This window comes from Pseudorasbora parva, chromosome 17, assembly GCF_024679245.1.
Source record: "Pseudorasbora parva isolate DD20220531a chromosome 17, ASM2467924v1, whole genome shotgun sequence".
NCBI lineage: Eukaryota > Metazoa > Chordata > Actinopteri > Cypriniformes > Gobionidae > Pseudorasbora > Pseudorasbora parva.
The window spans coordinates 16,471,243-16,498,783 of NC_090188.1; the positions used below are offsets into that span (position 1 = coordinate 16,471,243).

A 27,541-nucleotide genomic window follows, 5' to 3' on the forward strand; every position below is an offset into this window, starting at 1 on the left:
GTGTTTTCTCAGGCTGAAAGTGGGGAGCACAAGAGAGATACATTAGTATCGCCTCATTGCCATTTATTACGGTCCTCTGTCCTTCTACAGCGCCTTCATAATATGGAAATAATTGAGCTCTGATAAAGTGAATGCGAGGACATTGTGTTTTTGTGTGTCTGTCATTCTTTAGTTTTTCGGGCTTGTGTGTTTCATGGGGTGAAGATCTCTATCAGACCTAAGGCCTAAAGTGTTGTGGCAGTAAATGTTTTGCTATATATAAGCTGTTCCTCATTATAGAGCTTCCACACAACATATAGTTGCAAGTGCATGAATTTGTCATTTATTTTTTGTTTAGTTAATGTCTGTTGTCTCGTAGATCAGTTTGTTGGTTATTCTTTCGGGAAATGTTTTGGGCTGCAACTGCAAGCCACATCATGAGAAGCATCTGGACAGGCGGTCCCCATAGAGAAAGAAGTGCATTTTGGGTTGTCCGTTCTGCACTAAACCAGATTACTACCCTTGTCTTGAAGGATTCCTGTCTGTAGCTGTCCTACAGGTGTTCTGTCCATCATCGCCCACTCTCTGAGTCTGTTCCAGAACCTTGTCAACACTATCCTAACAGAAATGGAACCTTATCATTGACTGTTTGGGAACACTGTCTATGGGAAGCAACTTAAATTCATTTCCATAGAGTGAAACTTAGGAGAAATTTTGTTAATTTGTAAACCTTTAAAGTCCTTCTGTGAGCTTCAAGGTTGATCATTAATTTGTTTTTGCTGAAGTTATCAGTCTGCATTTTCAACCATAAATAATCGGGTTTGACAGAGGAATTATTGGTGAAAAACTACATTATACACAATTCTGAATAATATCTCTAACAATCACAAGCAAGTCTTGCCAATAAACACTTAGTGCGCATGAAGCACTGCAAATCTGATCAGATCTCCCTACACTCCCAAACTACATACATATAATGAATACATCAAAACATATACATGCATACTTGTTTTAAAAAATGTTTTTTGTATTTCTTCGTTTTTAATTTTGCCTTTCAAAATGCGTAATGGGATTGTAGTTCTTTCCCTCATTAAAGCCATTAAATACACTCATTTTTTGCTTCAAAACTCTGTAATAATGTGATTCACTTTGTAGCTGAAAGAAATACTTTTTTCAAATCCCTATGGGAAAAATACTTCCAAAGCCAAGGCCACTTAAGTGTACAGGCTCTTTTTGTTATTAGCATGTTACTAAGCTATAAAAAGCCATAGCACAAACACAAATATTGACTAAAATAGTTTTTATCAGTAGGTTTTGGTATTGAATGAATTAGGCACGTTTATAATCATCAATTTATGTTTTTACAGAGCTTGTCACAGTGCATTATGGGGTTGTGTTTCCCAAAAGGATACATGCCTTAGATTTTAGCCAAAATTAGGGATCATGTGAGACAGTGTAATTAAGTTTCATACCTTTTAAAGCAGCATTTGTGCCACTAGCATGCCTCTATGATGCCTTGAAATGTTTTTAGGTTTCGGAACAAAGCTTCAGCATCTCTGCTGATACAGGAAACCAGTAGACAAATCTGTGCTTTGATTGAGACATCTGTATTATAAATCAATGCTGCCTCTACGACAGCTTTTTGTTTGGGATTTTAAGGGAATAATTCCTCCCCAAAAAAGGAAACTGGAATCCCATATGAATTTCTCTCTTCTGTGGAACACAAACAGATGTTTTGCACAAAAGGCTAACCAGGCATTGTCAAGCGCCAAAAAGGACACAAAAAAAATCTCCTATACTATATCTATGTGAAGGGAATTGATCGATATTTAAATTTTTTATTAATGAAACTCCACTGTAGCTCTCTAATCTCTTATACGCTTTTTCAAATTTGGTGCCTCAAGATACATTGCACCAATTTTAATGTAAATTATGTCAATTAACAGAATATATTTTTCTTTGTACCTCTTTATCTTTGCTTATTGGGTCTTTTCACTGTTTGTCATGGCTATTTTTTCGCTTTCGAATCGCCCTTTAGTAGTTTGATGTAGTCTTTTAGTGATTGGAGTTGTAGTTATGTCAGGTTCCTGCCTCTCTCCTATCGATCTATTGGGAAGAACTAACTGTTTTACCCTTTTGTTTTGCTCACATGGAAGACCCAGAGAAGATGTGTATTAATCCTGGGTGCTACCTCTAATAGAATTATCAACTCCTGATGTTGTGCACGCCATAAATCTTCGCCTTGCTCGCTGTCTTCCTCTTGTCAGAAAGTGCAAGAGTGTGCACTTCTCCTGCAGTGCACTTTTCTAGTGGCGTTTCATATTTATTTCCCCTTCTCTCTTCTGCAGAGGGAGCGTGAGCATGCTTCTTTGGTTGAACTAGGGCTGTTCAGTTATGGCAAAAAATCAAAAAAGCAAAAAAGCAAATTACAAACAAAAGAGTACATTTTATATATATATATATATATATATATATATTTATTTATTTAGTCCGTCTCTGAGGGCACACACAGAAAGTCACCGGAGGAACAACGGGTGTTCTTTCGCACTTTTTAATATCAAGCAGGTCCCATTTGGAAGCTTCCAACTATTTTTGGAAGTACAATAACACAAACTCAATTTCGATTACTCACACAGCTCTAGGTTGTACGACATAGTGTGTGCTTTTTGAGCAATTCTTTGTGGGTGTAATGCGTTAAGTGTATTTGTTTGTAAAACTGGCACTGTGCCATTTTAATGGTTTTCTCGTATTTACACATGGCCAAGCAGGCTTTTAACGTCACTAGCTTTGCATTTACTGACATTTAAATTATCTTTAATAACAGTGAATTATACATGAAGACCAATGCATGTTTTAGAAAGTGTACTTTGGCAAACCTGCTTAATAATTGCACCGCTGTCTTGGGCACATCTTAACTTGTCTGTTCATTAAAAAGGCATGGCACTTAAGTGAATATCATAGGCCTACAGGTGGCCAGGCATCTAGATATTTCCTGCTCTAAGCAGATACGCCAGACCTCGGTGTTCTGCTGTATCAAAGCCCCATATCCTACATTTGCCTTTTAATCTTCGTTGGATCTGCATAGGTTGTTTGTATAGTCCTGACACAATTCTGTGACGCCTGCGGGCCACGGCAATCAGCCATGAAGATCTCCTTCTTATTAGTGTGGGACTGCAGAGACTTTTGGCTTTTATCAGATACACCGGTCTGAGATTCATCTTATACCCAAATGTGGCTATTCATCATAGAGCGCAGTTCCATACTTGCACAAAAGGCTTCATTTGCAGTCAAGAGAATTAATTTCTCTTTTTGCCATTTCAGGCGTTTGTAAATGTGTAGGTAGTTTGCTCTTCATCAAACATGCAGCATATGTTCTTCTGTCACAAAGCTCTTGAGAACGATGCAAGTGGAAAAATCTTATATCGAATGTGTACACAGATTCTCGCACACAAAAAGCAATGGGTCCCACTTGCCCTAACCACTTTCCCTTATAGGTATCTGATCTCAGCTGACCCACCAATCATGAATGGGAGGGTCCAATTATTAACACACTCCTCCTGCTGGGACTTAATATGCAGATGAGATGGGGAAAAGCTTGAACACAGGAGTGATGCAGAGAGACATGCAGGTACATTTGACCTTGCATATGAAAGCAACATATGCATTAACAAACCAGCAGCATGTTTCCCAGCAGCATGTTCTTCTGCTCCCTAAAGCGTTAGTTTACACACAAAAAATATTGTCGTCATCTCACCCTCACGTCTTTCCAAACCTTGTATGGCTACCTTTCTTCTTTTGAAGATAAACAAATATATTTTAAAGAATGTTGAAACCAATTTTGAAGTGTGGTGAGGGTGAGTAAATTACAGAATTTCAATTTTTGGCTGACCTGTCTCTTCAGTCCAGATCCTCTATCCACAAACCCAGGAATGGGTAATAATAAAAGGCTTGTTCCCTTGGATGAGATGCACATGCACGCTGCTTGTGTGAGTTTTATAAGCAGTGAAGGATCAGTGGTCTGTGCCGCTTGAATAGATCTCACTGCAGAGAAGAATATTCCTGCACTGATTCCATTTGCATTAACTCGGGGAAAACCAGCTCTTCCCCTCCACATGTGATTCACAGGTCAAGGTAATGCTCATATCTCACCTGTCAGCTGAAGAACGGCAACAACAGGGGTGATAGCAGAATGCACACACAAATACAGATACAAGCAGAGGTGCAGAACGCTCTGTACCACAAGATAAATTAGCTGTTTTGATGCACTTCCTCCTCTCTGCGTTTGGTCTTGGCTGTGAATTGTGGCTGTGCAGTCGTGGATACACGTGCGTGTGTGTATATAAGAGAGATGCAAAGAGTGAGCGTATGCGAGTGACCTTTTAGTGGTTTGGGTTCCATCGGGGGCAGATTAATTACTCTGTAGCATTAGCATGATGGGCCATGTGCTTGTCAGCTCGCAAATGTCACCTCATGAACTTCAGCCACTCTGAATAGAAGTGAATGTGCTTTTTTAATAAGAGATTCACCCTTTTTTTCATGGTGGAATTCTCTCCGGGGGCTGATCTATGAGTGGGGTGTGGTTGGGGTGTGTTGAGCCCGGCCAAACCAAATGAAAGCACAGATCGTTTTTATATCGGTTTGCTACGAAATTCATGCATTGATTAAAAACAATTTGAGGATGGCTGTTTGAGAAGTTTGGTGAAGGTCTGTAGAATGCCCTAAACAAACAACACCAGAAATTGCAGTGTTTTCTTTTATTAGCTGAAAATAATTGTGTGGTGCATAATACACTCACAACGCGGCTTCAGACTGTATAGTGGGAAAGCAGAGGCTGAGAAAAGCACACAAGAAAAGAAAAAAAACAGTCCGATATATTTACAGTACATGGTATCAAGGTGTAAATTATGGGGAGTTTAATGTATTTTCATGAATATTCATATTTACTTATGAATATACATTTCAAACTCTGATTATCAACTGTTATTTGGCAGATACTAAATTTGGTCATACCATTGCAATTACCTGAGAAGCTGAAACGTTCTAAAAAAACAACTTCTATTTTTGGCTTGATATTGATACACAAGATTTTTTGCCACTTCGAGGTCTCATTCAAATCAAAGGTGGAGCTTGAGGACGTCTTTATTTTGCATAGCTTTTATTATGCTGCAGATAACTTCTTCCACCCATGCGTATGTGGGGTAAAACAGCGCTGTTTTATCATATTATATACAGTACATTGAGTGTCCTGAAAGTTCTGATATAATGCTACTCTGTGCATTCGCTCAGCAGCTACTATGAGACACTTATTGCACACTGCAGTAAGCTAGATCAATATTAGGAATTGTAAAACATTGTGCTCATGTCTCATTTAAACAGTAAGACTAATGGTGTTGAGCTATATACAATGATTAGTTTTCTGACCATGAATGTATAATAAAACCTATATTAAAGTGTCTAAATGGTTTCTACAAAATAAAACGGAAAACGGAAATCAAGGGTAACGTGGGTATGATGACGGACAAAATGGCTGAAAATTAAATGGAAAATTGCTTTTTTCTATAGATTTAAACATTCTTGGAAACATTTGGGATAATGCAAGTACATAAATCAACAAAATAAATAACATTGTTGTAGTGGATTTTGGATATTTTAATCCCAAAAATCTATTGTGCCTTTTAAATAACACTGAAATAAGTGCGCTTTCAATCGGTTAGGGTTGAAATCACAAGACAGGTCAGTGGAACGAAAAGTCAGTGACATTGAACAACAAAAAAACATTGGAAACAATGGAGATGTAGTGCAGTAGAATGGAAAAATGCATTCTATTTGAAAGGCTCCTTATAAGTTCAGGTAACTATAGTGACGACAGGCTTCTGTCATGTATTCGGCTGAAAAAAAAGTGAAAATGGGGAATTTTTTGGGGGTGAAAAGTAAATAAAAAAAACTTTTTGGAGAGGTGTTAAATTCTATTTAAATGTGTTATTGCTATTCATTTAAATAATTTACTATAGTTATTAAGAATCTTTCTGTCTGAATAAAACAGTTTAATCCAAGGCATTGTATGATGAACAAATTTAATTCAGGCTTTTATTCACATAAGTCAATGCGCATAAATAGAGCAAATGCAAACAAAATGGCATATTCCATTGCAAAAACTACCATAGGCGTAAAGAACCGATTAGCACAAATTTAACTTAAAATGCTGTTGATGAAAATATGAGAAACATTTTTAGAAGATTTGTTAGTGTTTAAAATCGAATCAATAATATTAGGGATTGAATTTGCAATGCATTTTTGAATTTTACTGGAATATGCTTTCTGTATTCAAGAGTGAGATTGATGCGCAATCATGCTTTTTGTCTGTTTAACTTATCACGTTTCAGAGCAGGTGCTTATCTTATCAACTGTACACCATCAAGTTTCCATTGCGTCTCTTATATAGAGCATGTCTCTTGCCAATGCCTATGTCTCCTAAACATGGTCAGGTGCAGGGAGCTGGGAGAGAGAAGCTGTGGAATGTCGTGTAGAAATGCTGTCTTGTGTAACTCCCCTCTGCTGTGCTGATTTGATATACCACACACAGGTAAAATCTTATTATGATAGTCTACTAATCCTCACCTGCTGGCAGACTGCTTACTATCACTATCTCTTGCTCTTTCTCTGTCTCACAGTTTTTTTTTTCCTCTTCTCCATTCTTGCTCTGTCCCAAGTGGGAGACTCTGTTTACAATTGGATTAGAAACCCCATCCACAGTGGAATCCGTCGAGCGGGGTTGTTAGTGTTGCTCTCGGTGTGTTAATTGGCAGAGATCACATGGGCAGAGAGAGGTCCAAACAAGATCAACAGTGTCTTAAATCTGCAACTGACAGAAGCATATTTCATTGAGTCTGTCCAGTGAGACATGTTTCTTTATTGACAGCATCAGATCTCATTTCTAAATATGACCATGAACTCCTGTTTCAGTGATTTTTTTTTTTTTTAAATACATGTGTAAGAATAAAGGTACATGGAAAAATGATCTGCAATACTGTGCAATGTGCATGCATAAATATGTGTATAACATGTATGAATGATTCATTGCTGAAGCCAATAGCATTACATTATTTATGTACAGTGTCCACAGGCTGGTCGGCTCATCCGTGAGGATTGACGTTTGACATGCATGGTTGGAATGCTGTGGTGCAAAGTACTGGGGCTTGGGGGTTAAGTGCCAAGGACCAGCAGCCCCCTGATCCCTCAGGTTCTCACCCCAGAATTCCCTCCAATAGGAGTCTTGTGCAGTTTAGGCTTGAACAATAGAGTGCAGCAGCTTTCCTGAAATACAGCTGTATGCATGAGGATCCAGAACGATATGTTAGGGCTATCCAAGACTGTCTCCCAAGACTTTTGCTTCCTCATGAGGAAAACGCAGGTTGATGATGAGTTTTTATTCATACAGGAAATGAATCGGGTGAGAATTAAACACGTAAAGGTTCATTTTGACATGATAATATTACCTTTAATTTAAATGATACAGCGGTCCTAAGATTTGAAAAGTGTCTAATGCTCAAGGTCAGAGGTTTTTTTTTTGCTTAAGAAGTCATTCCATGTCGTTTTTTCTTTTCCCCTCATTTGGTCTGAGGAATATAGGAAAAAGACAGGTTACATTAATGTAGACCTGGACAGCAGGGGCTCAATTTGTAGAGCTTTGAGCTGCATTGGTAATGATTCTCTCTCTCTCTCTCTCTCTCTCTCTCTCTCTCTCTCTCTCTCTCTCTCTCTCTCTCTCTCTCTCTCTCTCTCTCTCTCTCTCTCTCTCTCTCTCTCTCTCTCTCTCTCTCTCTCTCTCTCTCTCTCTCTCTCTCTCTCTCTCTCTCTCTCTCTCTCTCTCTCTCTCTCTCTCTCTCTCTCTCTCTCTCTCTCTCTCTCTAGGTCTTTGGCTCTGCTGATAGACTCCCTTCAATAAGGTAAGCTGTGCACTTATTTTAAAATATAAATCTTTTGTAATATATAATTAATGTTGTACTCTTTATCAAATCTCAAAATTAACATTTATTTTCATACTGTACATTCTTTTAATGCATCAATTAACATAGAATTATTTTTTTAATTAATTTTGATTTCTTGTTATTTAGACAAGGTTGTATGGAATTTTAATTTCTTTAAAAGCTAAATATCATCTTTTTTTTTTAAATAACCATCAACCAGGATTTTTGTATCAGTGCATCCCTAGTATATTTGTATCATAAAGAAAAGAACAAGGTGCGACTATTGGGACATTAATTCATGAATAAATGGAGCTAGAACAGGTTTGTCATTCTAACACTTGAAAATACAAGAGGGAAAAGCTCAATGTAAAATAGACAAAAGTGAGCTAGCATCATAATGGGGGGAGCAGCCATCTATATCAAATGTGCGCCATGGGAACCTTTGGTACGTTTATGCTATAGCAGCATAAACTTGGTTCCCTTTGATATCTAGTAGCAGCATAAACTATTCCTTCCATCTCCGATTGCTCCCAGGCTGAATGCAAAGTACGACATTTTCATTTTTTGCTGCTTTGAGGTGGTTTCTCTGTTTAGGCAACATTTCGTCTCTGTAGTCGGAGTTTGAAGTCTCTGCAGTGTAACAGAGGCAGAGGATTCATGCAGAGATCATTTAAATCCCTTCCACTGTTATGTTGCAACAGTGTTGTGATGACCATATTTCTCTCTCTTCAACCCCTCTTCTTTTCTTCACCTTTCTTCTCCTCCTTTCTCTTCTCGCCCTCTTCCAACCACATCTGACACCTCTCACCCCGCTGAGGATGTCTGTTGTCTCCATCTGCCAATGTGTTTCTTTAAAGTAGAGGATGTGATTGAAAAAGACACATTTCTAAAGGAGGCTGAATCATGTTTAGCTTATTATTTTGGCTTACTAGCAGCACTAGTTTCTTTCTCTCTCTTTTTTTCTCTCTGCAGTAGCTTTTAATGTGGTTGTGTAATTTATGGTAGAGCCGTTTAATGCCCTCTCTGCCATCGGCAGCCTACTTGAGCACCTGCAGAGATTCATTTTTGAGGAGCATCTAAATATGAAACAAATGAAATGCAGCAGCAGGAAAAACAACATCAGGACTGATGATTAATGCCTTTTAACTCCGCAAGCAGACCTGTAAGTTTCCTCCACCGGTCCTTCGCTCACTCACTTTCTAACCATGGGACAGATCTTGTGTTTTAAATCGGTTCCCAGATGGCAGCAAGTGTGAGTGTAGGTTGAAGGCTGTGGCTGGTAATTGCTGAGCTGAAAATGGATTTCTGTAACACAAGCTGTAGTGCATTTAATGTAGTTTGATCCACATGCTCAATCACAGGCTGAAGGGTGACCTCCAGCACGGGGCCACGTTGTCTCTGTGTTTACCCAGGGCAGGGTCTCACCCCTCCTCCATCCTTGTATCCTCTGGCCCTACATTCATAGGGGCCTGTGAATAATGCATTCAGTTTTTTTTCAATTTTCACAAAAATGTAATAGCCCATAGAATATTTTGTTTAATGAATATCTGAGCATGCAATATATCAAAATAAAGAGCTGACCCTCTTTTTTAAACAAATAAAACCATTTTATTCTAGCTTCATGCATTCTTTTTTATCAACACTGGAATATGGGTAGGTTTCATAAAAAAAGTAACATTTTGAACACAAAGCTGAGAAAATCACATTTTTGTGAAAGACTGTTTCCAGATCAGATTCAGAGCGACGATCAAACGCAGATGGAGGAGTTCGAGTCCATCAACACTCCTAATGCTTGCATAGTCCTGTAGCTCGTCCTGGGTCCACATTTCATTCAGTAACATTAGGCAGTTTTGATTCATATGCTGTTTATTGATGATGATCAGGTTATTTTTCATATGCATATGATTACATGCGATCGTTCGTTTCACTGCGTCTTACTCGCGTGTGTTTTGATCAGGAGGTTCAGTGCTCTCATTCGGAAGATGCGCAATAGCGCCCCCTAGCTACGACAGTGAAAACCTGGAAACCCGGAAAATTCCGTTATTGGCCTGGAAGCGTTGTCTCACAAATAACGGAAATTTCCGTGTTTGGCGGGGAAAGAGTTAAAGGTCCCATTCTTCGTGTGTTTTCGAAGCTTTGATTATGTTTACAGTGTGCAATATAACATGAGTTCATGTTTCATGTGTAAAAAACACAGTATTTTTCACACATTTTACTTATCTGTACAGCGCTGTTTCCTCTGTCCTAAAAACGGCCTCATGATTTCCTTGTTCTATAAAGTCCCTCCTTCAGAAACACGTAACGAGTTCTAATTGGGCCAGCGCTTCCCGTGTTGCGATTGGACAGCAGCTTAGCCACTTTGCCCGGAAAGGTCCCGCCTCTTACCAAAGCGGGGAGATGCAAGCGCTGAATGCGCGCTCTTCTCCACATGGGAGAGCAACAAGACCACGCCCCCTTTTTTGCATGTTCTTTTGGGCGGAGGGTTAGTCAACAAACGGTTCTAGTGACATCATTACATCCCTGCACTTCCTGCTGTGGCATTGAACTTTGAGCTTTATAATTTTCACAGGTATTATTTATGCTCTAACAGCAACATTACACACTAACTAAAGTTTGAAAGATGGAATCGCAAAGAACGGGACCTTTAATATATTTCTGTCATAGTTTCTAAACCAAAGTTTAATTTTTACGATGCGAAGACCTTTGAGGTCTTTCTGTATGTATCTGACAATAGTTTTATAAAGTGAAATGCTGGTGAAGTGACTTTCAGAGCAGCCCTGGAGAGCAAATTCATGTGGATTATCCACAAATAAGCCGTGTTTCCACAGCAGGAACTTCCCCAGGAACGAGGAACTTTTGGGTGTTACTCGGTGTGTTTCGACCGCAGGAACCGGGATCTAAATGAAGTTCCGGATAAATATTTCCCCCTCCAAACGGCCCTGCTCGTGAGGTAGTACTTTTTCAAAGTTCAGGAACTTGGTGGGTGGGACTTGGGCGCTGAACATGCTGATTGGTTTAGCTCACGGAGCATCTTATGTTATATCAACCAGCATTTTTAAGTATTTTTCTTAAGTCTTTTGCAAGATTTGATCTGCGTTCAGTAAATATCAGTCTTGCTCTTTCTGTCTGATGGCACGTGTTCGTTTCAGCCATTTCGCGGTCAATGTCTGTCATAGCTGATATTAACATAAATCTAGCTTTACAAGCTTTCAGAATTCGCTTTAGTATTACTTCTCTTTTCTGCCGTTTTAATTACTTCTTTAGTATACCAATACATAACCAGCAAAAGCAGCACAGCTTGAACCTCCTCCATTGTTGCAGACATATTGTCGCGCAAAAAATATTACTGTGGAAACGCAGACAGTAGCAGGTCTGGAGGTAAAAAAGTTCCAGGTACAAATTGTTCCGGGTAATTTCAGTGGAAACAGGGCTATAGTGAGAGAGCAGATGCTGAAACCACCATGAGCATCATACATGCTTCAATATGTGTTGTAAACTAAACTACGCCACTTATTCACACAAAGACATGCAGGTCATGCATATTTAAACAGAAGTTTGCTTTAATATTCACACATTTGCCTACAAGTTCATATCTTGATTAGTGTACAGCACTACTTTTGAAATGTTTACAATCGTGACATTCCGTACATTCCATTTTTATGACTGGATTCTTTGATTCCTTCTGTGTTTTGCTTCGCAAAAGCACAGGGCCCTACATTCATGACTGTGTTCTATTGTCTCCATATGTCAGTGTTCTAATAAGCAGACCTCATAGATGGGCTCAATGCCCAACAGGCTCATCTGTCCCCGGGTTGCTAATGGCTTAACTGGATTAGCCGGTTCCCCATGCGGGCTGATCAGAGCTCATAACGCTGATCACCCCCATTGATCCGATTGATCAGGCCTTGCTGAATGTGCCGAAGTGTGTGGAGTGAAAGCCACGGTTCTCTTCCTCTCCCTAACGGGTCTTGAGGGGACACGGACACAGACTGCCGCTCCGCACAGATGGGCCACCTGAGGATACATGGGAGGTAATGTGGTGAATGAGGGGGTTAAACTGAAGGCTGGTTTGAGACAGATGGAGTGAGACTGAACCTGAGACGCAGTATCTGGTTATTGATGGGCACTTCCTGTCATCAGTATTGGTCTCTTGTCGTCTTAAAGCAACATAAGGCCCTGTTACTAATCAGCTGCAGTAATCTGCATGCACACAATCAGTCCCGCATTGACCTGGCAATCTCTCATCCAAGATTTGTTTAGAAATGTATAAATACGCTAATCAACACGTCTTGCAGGGAACAGCTGTTTGTGTCCTTTATCATTTCGTATGCTGCCGCCGTGGCTGCTTTGGTGGGCAAAGTTAACTTAAAGTCCTTGCTATTTTCTTTACCACTTCTGCTAATGAAGTGAGACTTTTGGAAGCTGGGACACCATCCAAATGAGACCTTTTTCCTGTTCTGTGTTGTTGTTGTTGTTTTTTTCATCTTCACCCAACCTCCATTCTGAAATATGACACATTCGGTATCAAAAATTCACTCCTTGTTGAGGCGCTCGCCAAATTCATTTCCGGCCTGCTCTGATTGATTAATTGATGTTGTTAAATTGCTCCTTTGGTAATGGCTTTTCTGTATGGCTTCCAAAGCTAGAGCCAGGCTAAAGCGCAGTCTGTCGCAGTCCCTTATGGCCAAAGCAGCTCTGTCTTTTCTGTTAGCGTGCCGTGTTACATCACAGGGGCTGTGCCAGCACTGACATCACTCAGCTGTGCCCTAATGGAGCAGGTTGGCTCTGTTTATTTTGTTTAAGTGCAGGTCAAGGCACCGTGTAGTTTTGACAAGTTGGACACCTCCCTGCATTCACTCATGGAAAGAAGGGACTGTAGTGTTTTGGCATTTTGGTCCTGTTGTATTTTAGCAGGTGGTGTCCATTTTGTTGATCAGCCTTTCAGGCTGTGTTATGGCTGGCTGTGCTCTTGTGGATCTTGGAGAGAAGGAAACCTGGGTTAGGTCAGACTGAGTTCACGTGAGTGACAGGCTATATTAATCAAGTCACTCTTATTGAGGTCCTTTCAGTTTGTCAGGTCAGTAGCACAGTATACTCATACCTCAGCTTAATCGAGTTGGATGAAATTCAACTTAATTAAACCGCTTTAAGTGTGATCTTTTTATGTATTTTTTTAAATAGGGATGCAAGTAATGTCAATGTAAGGTATGACAGTAAGTCACAGTATGAACGTACAATTTTCATACTGTGCACATTTGCTTATCTGGGGGGGTGGAGGGGGGCAACTTCTTTCCACTTGACTGCTTAGACTCTCAACTTGCTCCACCTACACGCGTACAGCAGAGGAAACGTCAGAGATGGAAGCTGTTGTCTATCTATCCCTCTTAGAAAAAAGTTTAAATTTGCAATATGGGTATACTGTGGAGCATAGATAGATATCCAGTTTTGCCAAAAATGAGGATGCAAGTGGCTGCAAAAGGAGGAAACACATTGAACATGTCCGCCGGCGCCTATATTCAAGGACATCTATCTGTGCAGATAAAGGTATGTCCTGATTCGAACTTAAGGCTGTACGATTTCCGTGATGCAAAGGGAGTCCCGAAATCTGTTTATGAAAACGGAATTTATAGTATAACGCAGATCTCTTGTAAAACGCACATATTGATGGATGAATAAATCTAAAGTATAGCTGTACAAAAAAAATGTAATCACGACAAGGTATGTGAATATTAAAGTGCAAAAGATTTCTATATAAATATATAATCTGCCTGTTCTGCTTGTCTATTTGAATGAGCTGTGCCATTTCGTCTGCTACTCAAGTACGCTGTTCATGGTGTTTTCACCATCTGCTCTCTCACAATATGAGGACATGAACACATTAACATATCCAGAGCTGCTCTGAGAAAACACTTGATGAGAATTTAATCATTTTATTTAAGAAACCATTGTCAAACAAGGTCCGTCAAAGTAAAAGTTTGGTTTAACAAATAAATTATGACAGAATTATATTACTATTGTACAATAGAATATACTTCTCAAAAGAATACAATTTATTTTAATTATTTAAGTATTATTATTTATTATATTCAGCACCAAAAAATAATACATTTTCTGAATAAAATATATTTCAGAGAGAGAGAGAGCATGAGAGCACTGTTGAGTTCTTGTGTTCTTCATTAATTTCCTCGTCATTCCGATTCAACTTGAAATGCGACAGTTAGGTCAATTGCAATAAGTTGCCAATTCATATTCTAACTCATGAATTGGAAGGGAGACAATTCTTTAACTCTGGATTCCAGCCAACTGTGGTAACAACACCCAGGCAACCACTCATAACCGATTGTCATCATGGCAGCAAGTTTTACAGATGCAAGCACCACTTGCGATTTTTTCAGAACATGTAAACATCTAGTTTACATTGTGCTTCAAGATCATGTGCCAGTCTTTTCCATTGTTTTCCTGCTTTCTATGTAAATTAGACCGCTTTAGGCAACAGTTCCTGCAGATGTTTAAGAAATGCATTCCACATCCAATCTATACTTGGTTTCTTTCTAATGGAAATGGAGCCCTGAAGCTTTAAATTTCAACAAATTCCATCACACCTCTTTGCCATAAGTCACACGCTCACACACTCCAGTTCCCTGCCCCGCACAGGCCCATGATCCTGCCATAATGAGCGTGTACTCCCGCCCGCTGAGGTTCTGTCTCATTAGCTTTGCGCTAATGGAGCCCTACAGGTCTGGCTGTACTGACTTCTCCACCACCAGACTAACGGTAACCCATCACGATGGCTATTGCCTGACGGACAGCTGGCCGGCTGACCTGAACCGAGACCTCATCACCAGGGTGAATTCATATCGCTTTCACTGCTGCTGTCATTACTGCCGACTGTGCATGAGGGGGTAATTTGTACTTGGCTTGCTTGAGAATTAAAAGCAGCGATGAAGAAAGAATGAGGGGGAAGAAAAGGAAGTCATCTGAACCAAGGACTTTAGGGTTGCTGCAGTGCAGCTGGCCTTGTTGGAGAAGAAACTGTCATGCTTCTCTCTCTCTTCCTCTCTCACTTTGTGGGGTTGAAGCTGGACATTTGTCAGTGTCGCCCACTGCCCAGCTCTCCCTCAGCTTTCACCGCAGAGACAGGAAGAGGCCGTTGGCAAAGAGCAGACTTGGGGTGTGAGCTGAATCTGTCTTAGTCAGTTTGTTATGTGTATGTGCATGCCTGTGTTTTGGAGTTTGTGTGGGAAACGGTATTCCTTAAATGCAGTAGACATGAGGAAAGGGGACATTTTTAACTTGCCTTTCAAATTTTATTCATCTCTGATAGTGCCTGTATGTTAAAGGTAGGAAAATCAGGGGGCGATTGAATGCGTGTTTGTGCATAAGCGAAGAACACTCAGTGTTGTTGATTGCATGCTGCTGAAAAGCTGAGATGGCATGTTTCCAGGTGCTCTGAGTGAGACTGTGAACAGTGCTAGTCTGGGAGAGAAAATGTCCAACAAACTTTATCCAGACACTAAATAACAGCATGAGGTTTAGACTTATGACATGATGTTACAAGACTTCATCGGTGCACCAGCTGCTCTCTGCTACACCTTTCAAACAAGTAACAAGCAACTCGAGCAACTCCTAAAAGATTAGCAAAATAGTGCATAGAGTTTTATAGGTATCCTAGCTTTCAGAAGTTTGGGGTCAAAAAAGTATTTACTTGTATTCAGCAAAATGTTATATTATTAATCAATTAAATGCAGCCTTGGCGATCTTAAGATGATTAAGAGGTGAGAACCGGCAAATGTTCAACATAAAGTTTCTGGGGCTCCAAGAGAACAGTGACTAGTGTGGTGCACAGGGGATGCTTATTAGCACTCATGCCACCGGCCTTTCTCCGTTCTCATGGCTCTCTGCCTTGCCTTGCTTGCACATTCAGTAAAAATAAAAATTACCAGCTCATACACTATATGGACAAAGGTATTGGGACCACCACCACCCTCCGATTCATCCAGTAGAACATTTGTGAGGTCAGGCACTGATTTTGGATGATAAGGCCTTGCTTGCAATCTTCATTCCAGTTCATCCTGAATGTGTTGGACACTACCTTTTGAGTGTAGTGTACCTTGTAGTGTATACAAACAATTTGCAACAGAAGTTGTGCTCAAGCATATTTACACATTTCACTGTTTCTACTTGCAGTACAAAAGCAAAATATTGTGTGTAGAGTTGCATGCCGTTTGACTTGGGACACCAACAGGCACACAATGACAATGGGAACTGCTGAGTCATTTATAGAGAGGCCAACAGTCAGTGACTTTACTCCCTTCGGACAGAGTAACCTGATCTGATCTTGAGATATGAATCTAAAGCCATTGCAATTTGAAGCTGTGTTTTTCCATCAGCTCACCTTAACACCAGCACAACTCCATATTTCTACCAGTTTTACAATTGCAACTTTACACCAACAGCATAGCTTTACCTTACCTTGTCACTCCAGCAGCTGCTCTCAGCGGGGGTAACCAAACACCAGTGCACTCCCTCTCTTTTACATCAAGCTGAAAGGGGGATTTCAATAATATGACTTCAGTTTTTGGTGTTGATGCTCAATAGTTGAGTTAATTTTTTTTAGCATAGACTAAGAAGTATACAACAGAACGGCACGTCTTGCAGCAGACGCCTGCCATTGGCATAATATAAAAATGTGATGGCAAAACAGATTGACACTGTGTTTCCTGCTCTGCTCAATGTTCAGGGATCCCAACAGATGGCTGTTCTGACTAGATCAGTCTTAAGTTTAGGAGGAATGATATGGCCGCTCACAGCATTTCTTCCTTGACTTTCCCTCACTCTTTACTTTGTGTGAGCAGCATATGGAGCATGTAGAGAGTGAAACAGTGCAGGTATGTGAGGTTGAGTGATCGTTCGCCTGTGCTTGAAAGCCGAGAGCCATCAGTAAATGAGTCCCTGCAGCTTAATCGCATACACAGGAACGTTCAGGATCTGTTTCCACCAGAAGGATGAGCGGAGTAATGACGCAGGCGAGGAATGAGAGAAGCAGAATGCATGTGACGACGGAAAGAAAAGGAAGGAGGTAATGAGGAGAAGAGATTCCCAGAGGGAGGGAAAAGAGGAGATGAGGGTGCAGGAGAAAAGAATGGAGAAGGGACAGATTAAAGGAAAGACAGGAGGAGGAAAGCTATCAGAGATGTTTCCTGCAGTTGGCTGTCTTGCCATGGCTTTTGTTGAAGGGTGTAACCACTGTAATAGCTTCAGGGTTACAACTAGAGAGGAATGCTTCTCATGCCTTGATTCCTATGGTTTGGTTGAAGATGCTATTATAAACACATGGTCAGTCAGGTGCAGACAGAGTCAGAAAGTAATGTTTACTTACACAATCCCAAGCACAGATGGAAAGTAAACCTACACTCTAGATTGCAACTGGAATGAAGAATAAAGATGGGATTTGATGATTCTAAGCCATTGATGACTGCATTAACAGTGTAAAGGCATCCTCCATTTATAATACTAAACAAAAAGTTTAGCTTAATTTAAAAATTTGACTATACTGTAACTATTGGATTACTTTTGAGTAAAACATGAATAAAGTAACGATTTAGGCTTTACTGAGTGTTAATGACTCTTAAGACAAACCAATTTGATTGAAACTTTGAGTGTTTTTTGTGACTAATTCGTTAATAAGAACCAGCTCATAAAAGTAATTTAACAAATCTTATCACACTATGTATTTGTTTTCATGGGCAGCTGTATTTTTACCATGTATCTCTCTTTTGATATTCAATTTAGACTATCAGTTGACGACTCAAGACATCATTTCTTTTGCAGTAGTACTACACACTCAGCTGTGTCATAAAGAGGTGCAGGAAATACTGTCATTTTAGTACAGCATTCAGTTTGCATATACTAAATAATGCACCTCCACCAACAGCTAATGTAACTGAACACTGTAAATCATTATTCAGTTTCAGACATTTTTACAATCAAACATTCTCAAACCTTATGAAAAATGACAATTGCGTTTGTATCCAGATGTGATGACCTTAGAGCAGAGAGACCATGTATTTCTCAGTCACCATCAAACAAGAAGGATTGTCTGTGCCTTTGTTTGTGGAGGTGGTATGCTCTCTCATCTGGTCTGCGTGTCCTTGTTAGCAGTAGACATGCTGTGCCGATATAGCAGCCTGTCTGTCTGTGTATTCATCTTTCTGTCTGTCTGTTCATCTCACCATATCCACCCCCAGAGAGTCTGTTTTTTTTCGTCTCTCTCTTCTTTCTCTATTCAGTATCACGGGCCTTCCATTACTGCTTTTAATATGGGTCTCAAGGGACTTTTTTTAGGCCAGGTGCACACTGCAAAAAATATATATATTTTATATATATTTTTTTTCTGTTGTGTTTTCAATGTCATGGGCATTGGACAATGAAAGTTCACACACCTGACAAACAGTCTGCTGTCGTTGTCATAGCTAGGAATAGGTATTTATTTGTTTAGGTTTTAACAGTATTAATATGCTTATCGATTCACTATTTTAACTGTATTCTTAACAGTTCTTTTTGTTATATATATATATATATTTTTTAAATAAACTAATTAAGGACATAATTAACATAGATTTATATTCTGAAATGTACACTAAATCTAGCATAAGAAATAGCAATGTTTGAAAAAAACAAAAATACTGGTAAAACATCTATTTGTGCCAGTTTGCAGTCATTTCTTTTATACAAGATAAACTGCTTTAATCTGAAATAGAAAACTTTTGTAAATTTTGACACATGTAATGCATTCTTGCTGAATAAAACTATTTCTTTCTTTTTCTTTTGAGCGGCAGTGTATAAAGCTTTAGATGGTTTGTGTGTAACAAATGGCATTCATTTCTATGATGTTAAAATTGTTTTTAGGATTAAATTGTGCATTAATAGGTTAAGCAGAACAAATGTGTTTATATCTGAGAGCCTTTTCTACACACACTTCACTGCAGACACTGAAATTACAGTGCAAACGTTTTGAGTGTCCATTATAAAGAACCACGATTGTCCCTTATTTTTGTCCCTCTTTTTGTCCTTCGTTGTGTATGTTTGGATTTTTGTTGTTGTAAATAAATGCAAACGATTCAAAAATACATTCTTCTAATCTCTTCATATCCTTTGTTCTAATTCCCTCACAGTCCCATTGAGCTGATAGGGCCATCAGTGGAGGGTCTTTGTCTTTTCAGGTGTGAAAAAACGAAATCTAAAAATATTCTGGATGTTTCACGCCCTCTCCACATAAGCCTTCCTGACACAAAACGTCTTACACATTTTAAATCAATATATTGTTTCATGTGAATGAGTGGCCATAGTGATTTTTACATCATCTTGAAGCAAAAATTCTAGCCTGTGTGATCTAGTTTTCAAAAGTCAAAAAGTTTCAAAAGGTTTTATGGCCTTATTTCAGTGACTTAATTGTTTTTTTTTTCACAAACCATGCATAAACATAATTTTCTCAAAACTTAAAACTTTTCATACTCCTGCTCATGCTTTTACATACATGCTATTATTGTAGCAGAGCTTGTGCCGAATACAGTGTAATCTGACTTTAGCCATGAAAATGTTACAGAAATGAGCTCAAATGTCAGGACATGTCAAAACACCTCCAGGGCCCAGAAAACAGCTCAGGGCTCATTAAGACTGAATTCAGATCTAATAATACACACATTTTCTCTCAACTATTTACGAGGATTTCTGTGGGTCTTAGAAAGGTCTTAAGTCTTAATTTGACCTATTACAATTTAAGGCCCATCAAAAATGTCTTAAATTGGAGCAGAAATTTAAGTGAGTTTATGCTTCAAACATGATACCATTCGTGCATTCGATACCAAACATACCAAACATGTCTTCCAAGTGTTGACGACCTTATCCTGCAAGTTTGCTTACATCCATGGCTTTTTGTTGCAGACAGGCCTTCTTTCTTGTGTGCGCTGTGCTTTACCGTGTTGTTGTAGTTGCTCCATCTCGCTGTGTGTGAGAAAATACTGGGTTGTATGATCTTATTTGATATCTATTTCTTTGGTGTTATTGTTTTTGAAAGCTTGACATCTCTCCTTCATTTGATCTCTTTCTCTCTCTGACTCTCCCGCCTGCAGGCTGATAATCGTCATCAGGATCTGCAGGTTGTTTTAGTGGCAATGACAGCCGTTCATTGTGTTGTGGGGCTGGTGAGAGAGAGGCTGCAGCTGAGAGAACAGAGCAGGGCCAAACAAGGGACAGTAAGGGAGTTGTGGTGGGGGGAGACTGTAGATTCATATTTGTGTCACAGCATTGGATTACAGATTGAGAAAAAACACAAAGTTGATTAGTATAGACTAGGTGATTAGCGAGGTAAAGTAATTTTAGAGGGTTTTTTTTTTTAATAGTAAAAAAAACCAAGTAAGCTGCATTGATGACTTGTGGTTCCTGACCCTCTACAATGAAATATTTAAAATGTATTGGTATTCAGAATAGAACAAGAATATATTTTTACCAATATACAAAAAATGTAAGTATAAAACAAACATAAATTATAGTGGCATTCATTGTAAACAATATTTATTATAAACACCAAGTCTAAACAAGTTATTTTAAAGTGAAACTGAAACTACTGGTGTGTGGTAAATGCGCTATACAAAAAAAACGTACCGCTTTCATTCAGCACAAACCAAGATGTCTTGACATTAATTGTATTATATTAGTAGCAGCGTGATTAAAAATAAATTGTGATTTATATTCTGGAAGTATAGTAGTTAAATGAACCTCTTAAAAACACCATCACTACAGTACAGATGAATGAAATGAATGTCTATTGTCCATTACGTCATATATTTTCTTTAAAAGTCTTTAGTTCTATTAACTTTTTATTCCATTCATTGAAATGTATTTTTGTATGTATATTTTATAGCAGGGCTATTCAAATCTTACCCTGGAGGGCTAATGCACTGCAGAGTTTAGCTCCAACTCTGATCAAACACACCCACCTGTGATTTTCTAATGATCCTGGAGACATTGATTAGCATGTTCAGGTGTGCTTGATTAAGGTTGGAGCTAAACTCTGCACTGCATTGGCCCTCCAGGGTAAGATTTGAATAGCCCTGTTTTATAGTATTTTTTGCTTTGAAATCTAATACAATCTTCTGTTTGTAGTTGTCATGTATGTTCAGCATATCAAATATTTTCTGAAAATATATTTTGAACAATAATTGTATTTTCATTTATTGATAACAACAATACTTAGTATTCATATAAATAATAATAATTAGTATTAATAATAATAAAATGCATCATGGGGTCTTTTCTTTTATATTCTGTTGTGCTCGGTAGAGTGTTTTGACCACAAAACATCCTACTTGAATGATCTGTAGCATTTGATTAGGAAGCCTGAAACCAGCCTAATTATTCAGGATTTCCGTAATATTGACATAGCATTCCCACAATCCACCAACTATGCCAATTTTCAAACTGTAGTTTGCACATCCCTAACATTGAGCGTCCTTAAGCTGCATAAGTGTGTAAATGCCTGATAGTGTAGAGAGTGTAAGCTAAGCAAGACCGATTGTTTGGGACACGAATGGTGTCGCTAGTATAGGGGATTTGGTGAGTCCTGAATCTGCTGCCAAGTGCCACTGAGATGACCAAGCAGATGGAGAGGGGAAGACGCTCTGTTAGAGCCGTTAACTGCAGGCCAAACCAGGACACGCCTGTGTGCCTGCGTACGTGCCTGGCATTTTTAGGTGCTTGATCAAGGCATGTTGCAGGTTCGCTCTCTTGTGTTTGCACTAACGCTCCTCATCTGTCTTTACACTTTGCGCTCACTCTCTACTTTTAATGAAACACCTCTTTCTTCACTGCAGCTCTGCCCGAGAAGCAGAGATGCTTCAATTACTAGCCTTTGTGGAGGAGAGCAGTCCAACAACAATCAGCTTTGTACCATTTTAGAGGCATGATGCTAATTTGTGCTACCGCAGGGGTGCTCAGACTTGCTTCTGGAGGTCTACTTCCCCGCAGAGTTCAGGTTCAACTCTAATCAAACTCACCTGAACTAGCTAATCAAGGTCTTCGGGTTCACTTGAAAATTACAGACAGGTGCGTTGCAGCAGGACTGGAGATAAACTCTGCAGGAGTGTTGATCTTCAGGAGCAGGATAGATCACTGCTGTCTTGGCTGAAACCAAAGGCACCTGCCTTGCTACCTAGAAAACCGTATTGGTTTCAGGAAGGCTTTTAAAGACTTATAAATTTGAGTGGTCAAATTAGTGAACCTTTAAAGGACTTCACTGCCTAAAATTGTATCATAAATGTAAAAACTGGCCACTAAGTTAATTCCTGCTTTCAGTTACTCCATTAGATGCCAGATGTTTATACTTTCAAACAATAGCTGAACCACACAGACAAGTAACTGAACAATTAACATGTGTCCAGCTGTAAATTCATTCTGGCTTCCCAAGAAAAAAAAGAAAATGGGTATATATATATATTTATATTTATTAAATTATATATATATATATATATATATATACACACACACTCACCTAAGGGATTATTAGGAACAGCATACTAATACTGTGTTTGACCCAGTTTTTCCTTCAGAACTGCCTTAATTCTACGTGGCATTGATTCAACAAGGTGCTGAAAGCATTCTTTAGAAATGTTGGCCCATATTGATAGGATAGCATCTTGCAGTTGATGGAGATTTGTGGGATGCTTATCCAGGGCACGAAGCTCCCGTTCCACCACATCCCAAAGATGCTCTATTGGGTTGAGATCTGGTGACTGTGGGAGCCATTTTAGTACAGTTAACACATTGTCATGTTCAAGAAACCAATTTGAAATGATTCAAGCTTCGTGACATGGTGCATTATCCTGCTGGAAGTAGTCATCAGAGGATGGGTATATGGTGGTCATAAAGGGATGGACATGGTCAGAAACAATGTAGGGTAGTGTAGGGTAGGCCGTGCCAAGGGGCCTAAAGTGTGCCAGGAAAACATCCCCCACACCATTACACCACCACCACCAGCCATCACAGTGGTAACAAGGCACGATGGATCCATGTTCTCATTCTGTTTACGCCAAATTCTGACTCTACCATCTGAATGTCTCAAAAGAAATCGAGACTCATCAGACCAGGCAACATTTTTTCAGTCTTCAACTGTCTAATTTTGGTGAGCCTATTTGTAGTGTGTGTGTATATATATATATATATATATATATATATATATATATATATATATATATATATATATATATATATATATATATATATATATATATATATATATATATATATATATATAATTTTTTTTTTTTTTTTTTTTTTTCTAACAAGAGAAAAAGAAGTGATCTTTTTCTCTTGTTCTTTGATTATCCTTGATGACAAACATCAACAGGTTTATAAGGCTGCTTTCACTTTAAGTACTGCTGCACATGACATGGATCTGACATGCATCCCATTTTCTCACAACTCTGCGTTCATTTAACTCATTTAAGATTGTGCTTGTGAGACAAAATGTGAGTTTTGGCATAATTTTGTGTTTTTGTCCGTTCAAGCGCTGTCTGAAGCGGCCTTCACACGTAAGTCGTGTGTGTGTGCGCGTGTGTGTATTCGCCTTAGACAGGAGATTCACAAACACATTAGCACTGCACTGCGTTCTTTTGTGTTTTCATGCTTAAATGTTTAAAAGCATTTGCATCAAATAAGAGCATGATCATATAATGTGACCTTAGTCAAAGGATGACGACAAAACTGATGCAAAGTTCATTTTGACAGCAATAATATTATAAAATTTGAATTATAATATTATATATATAATACATTTATATTATGAATTTCAAAATGATAGTAACAAGTATTGTTTTTAATTTTTTATAAAGCAATTCTTAAAAGAACAGTTTGCATTTAGCTTTTTGTTTTTTCTAATGTTCGTCACATCCACTCCACTTGTGAAGTGCAGTAAAATCACAGTGACTGGTATTTTTTGATATCTTGTAGATGTTTTGCATGGGAGATCCCATTAGATCGTATTTTGCATGAGATTCAGACATACCTTGATTCCTCCCAACCTTGGGCTACTCCATGTAACCTTTTTCAGGTTTCGGACACGAGCCACGAGTCTGTGTAAGGTACCATAGCTGTCGTTAATAAGTCTGTCTGTTGGGCCGCTGCGTGCAGTCTCTGAGCGATGCTGCTATCAGCAGCAGCATTGACTTATCTCAGTCTCATTTGAAACACTGTCACTTGTCATTCTAAGAGTAATGACTGTACTATAATGAGAGAGGGTGTTCGCCTCTCAATCAATTCAACCCTAATTAGTGTTAATGCAACGCCAAAAAAACCCTGCAGGTCTCTTCATCACTGCCAGCTTCTCCTCTCCCCCTTTTCTCTGTAGTCATAAGGCAATCGAACCGACATCTTCATCACTTCTGCACTTGTACATAATGTAACAATAGATATTGTGTAGTCTCGCTGGTGTCCTGGCCTCTGTTCTAGTTATGGCTCACAGCACCACAATGGCCAATTAATGTTCCTTGACACAATCAGAGCATTTGCTTCATGAATTATGGGAATGGTGTGGAAACCAATCACAACTCCCTCTCCATTTCCTCCTTGTTGCTACAGATGGCCTTTAATGTGTGTGTGATAGTTTTTTTGCAAGTGCAGCGTTTCGCATCACAACACAATTTACAGTGTAATGATTGATTTTCCTCATAATATTGCATTGGTCCTTGTATTGATTATTTTTGTGGAGTTTTTTTGGGCTGCAGGGGAGTCCCTCAAAGTTGTGTACAACATACAGAGTAATGTTATTGTAATACTGCCAAGTAGACATTGACCTTCAGCTTCAGAAAATCACCTGCTTCCTGGCAAGATGCTCCCTCTGGTCATTAGGAGACTTAACTTACGGTTACATAGAGTTGTTGAAATGTACCCCACCATTCAACATTTTGGATTCTGTAATGTTTAACAAGGCTGCATTTACAGTATTTTATGAAAACTACAGTAAAAACATTAATATTGTCAAACTATAATTTTAAACTTAATTTTAAAATTGAGATCATTAACCCGACCATTACATTTACATTTTAAGCCCAAACCGGACCAGAACCCTAGATCCGCAAACTATGTGTATATATAGCCTGTTTCCTTTTTCTTATGGTGCTTTCACACTTTTAGTTTGGTCCGTTTAGTCCAGACCAAAAAACAAAACGTCTGCTTAGCATTCACACTGGCATTTTTAACAGCGAACCTAAAGTTACCGAACCAAAGGCATAGGGATGCGGTCACAACCTGATTGGTTGGCTTTTATGACTTATATTTCGCGACGGAGCTTGCTTACCAAACATTCAAAACAGTGCTGTGTGCTGGATTAAACGCAATCATTTTATGTGTGTACAGAACCAGGATTTCCTCCCGTATGCAGAAACTAAGATCTGCTACAAAAGAAATGGCAGTTCCATCGTCTGTACCGACTAATGGGCAACAAGTCCTTTGATGAGAAGAACGACGTATGCTTGTGTGTTTTTTCTAGCATTTTTGAAAAAAACATGCTCGTCGGACCAAATATTGATGAGGTACTTTACCTTGTCGTTGATCCACGTTTGCCCTCTACTAATTTTTGATACACCGATTTTTCCGCATCGTCAAATCAGCTGACTTGTAGCGTCAAATCTTGATATCACATCCTGTTTTTGGTCCGTTTACATGTCTTTGGTCCGTGTTGCATTCATATATCAATCAAACTGCACCAGAGTTCGTTTGAAAGTGGACCGAGACCCATCTTTATCTTTTTATCGGTCTCTGTCCGCTTGTTTGGTGCGCACCAGGGTTGCAATATGTTCAAATGAACCGCACTAACCGAGCAATCGCACCAGGGTCCGTTTTAATCCAACTAAACATGACAAATGTGAATCGCACCCTTAGTTACTAAAACGAACCCGACCCAAACCTGAGTCTGTTCATTAAACATGAACCTGATTCCGGGGGTGGGTCGTAGCAGACTCGTATCAGTCACATGATTCTCCAGAAATCATTATAATATGCTGATTTGGTGCTAAGGTAACTAATAAAAACATTTCAGGATTCTTCGATTTTATATAGAGTTCAAACAATAGTATTTTATGGAATCTTTTGTAACATTATGCAAGTCCTTTCAATCGCTTGAATGCATTGATTGATGTATTGGATCTATATCGATGTATTGTTACACCCCTATCAAGGAGGCATTCAATCTAATGTCTAACGATACAATGTATGAATCATTTAAATTTCATATTATAATACTTTTGCACAAAGAAATAATAATAATAATAGCCTATCTTGTTCTCTCCAACCTATAATATATTGTTGCTTTATTGAAAATCTGCACTATACATTTTAAAATAAATTACATTTTAAATCTCTCTTTAATTTTATAATATTTTTAAATATTTTTTATTTTTAAATGCCAGGGTGCTGGATTTTACTGATCCCAAACTTTTAAACAGTAGTTTATAAGCATGGGTATATCCGAAGGAAAGTGTTATAATGCGTAATAACAGTTTTCTCACACAAAACTGTTTATATTGTAGTAAAAAATGCCTGATTTATCCCATAAATATAGTACATCTGTAGTTTACACACGGAGCTGTCCTGTCTTTTTTTCTGTATTTCTACCATTCACACATCAACATCGAAATGTGTTCTAACCCTAACCCAAACTGATGTAATTTGCCCTAAATTATGTCAAATTGTAAAAGAATCTCCAACTGTTCCAGTAATCTTTCCATCTGAGTAGTTGCAGACATCTGAAGTTCTCTTGTTTCAGTATCTGTTTAATTGGACAATTTCTTCCCCTAACTTTTCATAAATAATCAATATGTTTTGTTCTCATGTCTCAGGCTTACAAGAAAATTTTGTGATTGGCTCAAGCTCTTTGACAGCAGCAGATTTCTTGCATCAGTGCATCCAAACTTGGTATGTGCTCAAACTGCATTTTTTTCCCCTGCAAATTTATCATAGACCTGATGTGATAGACCTTGTTCACACATGACCTCTAAAGGTAGATGTCATTAAATTAACATAAGACTGTTTGAATGAAAGTGGCTGTAACTTCATATTGTCTATCTTAAGGTGAACAAAAGAAACCTAGCTGGATCTTTGAGCCTAACTTGAGTCAGTGCCTCAGAGAGAGCTGGATATCTTAAATGATTTGAACGGCATGTCAGATCTGTACACAGTCAGCCTCCATTCCTGTATCTCTCTATCTCCATCTCTCCTGCTTCCTCCTTCAGTGTCACAGTTTGAATTATCTCCCTCCACGGAACATCTCAATGCGTTTGGCTGTGAATGCCAAACACTCAATCACTGTTCTATTTCCTTCCTCCTCTGGTCTCTAAAGTAATAGGATTCCTCATCCGGCATGACTCAACTCTCACCAGCCTAATTGGAGCAAGAAAACATGGCAGACGGTTTACAATCAGACAGGAAACGCTCAAGCAACGCGTCTAAAGTAGCACGTTCGCAAATGGAAATTAAGAGCAAATTTACTTCATGGCAAAAGCTAATTGGACTAGTGCATGAATATAAATGTGCTACAGTAGATG

General features: G+C 38.9%; 1 protein-coding gene across 4 annotated transcripts in view; it reads left to right on the plus strand.

The window, feature by feature from the left end:
* The window catches only part of ndst2a (N-deacetylase/N-sulfotransferase (heparan glucosaminyl) 2a), a 247,157-nt gene that overhangs the window by 152,814 nt on the left and 66,802 nt on the right, over positions 1 to 27,541 (plus strand). For 2 of the 4 annotated variants that reach the window (XM_067420775.1, XM_067420777.1), the window contains one exon: positions 7,891 to 7,925. The exons of 1 other annotated variant lie outside the window; for it this stretch is intronic. The gene's annotated coding sequence lies outside the window, so the exon portion shown is untranslated. Of the gene's footprint in view, positions 1 to 7,890; positions 7,926 to 22,947; positions 23,125 to 27,541 lie in introns of those variants that run through there. One more of the 4 variants, XM_067420778.1, reaches the window with a different exon arrangement.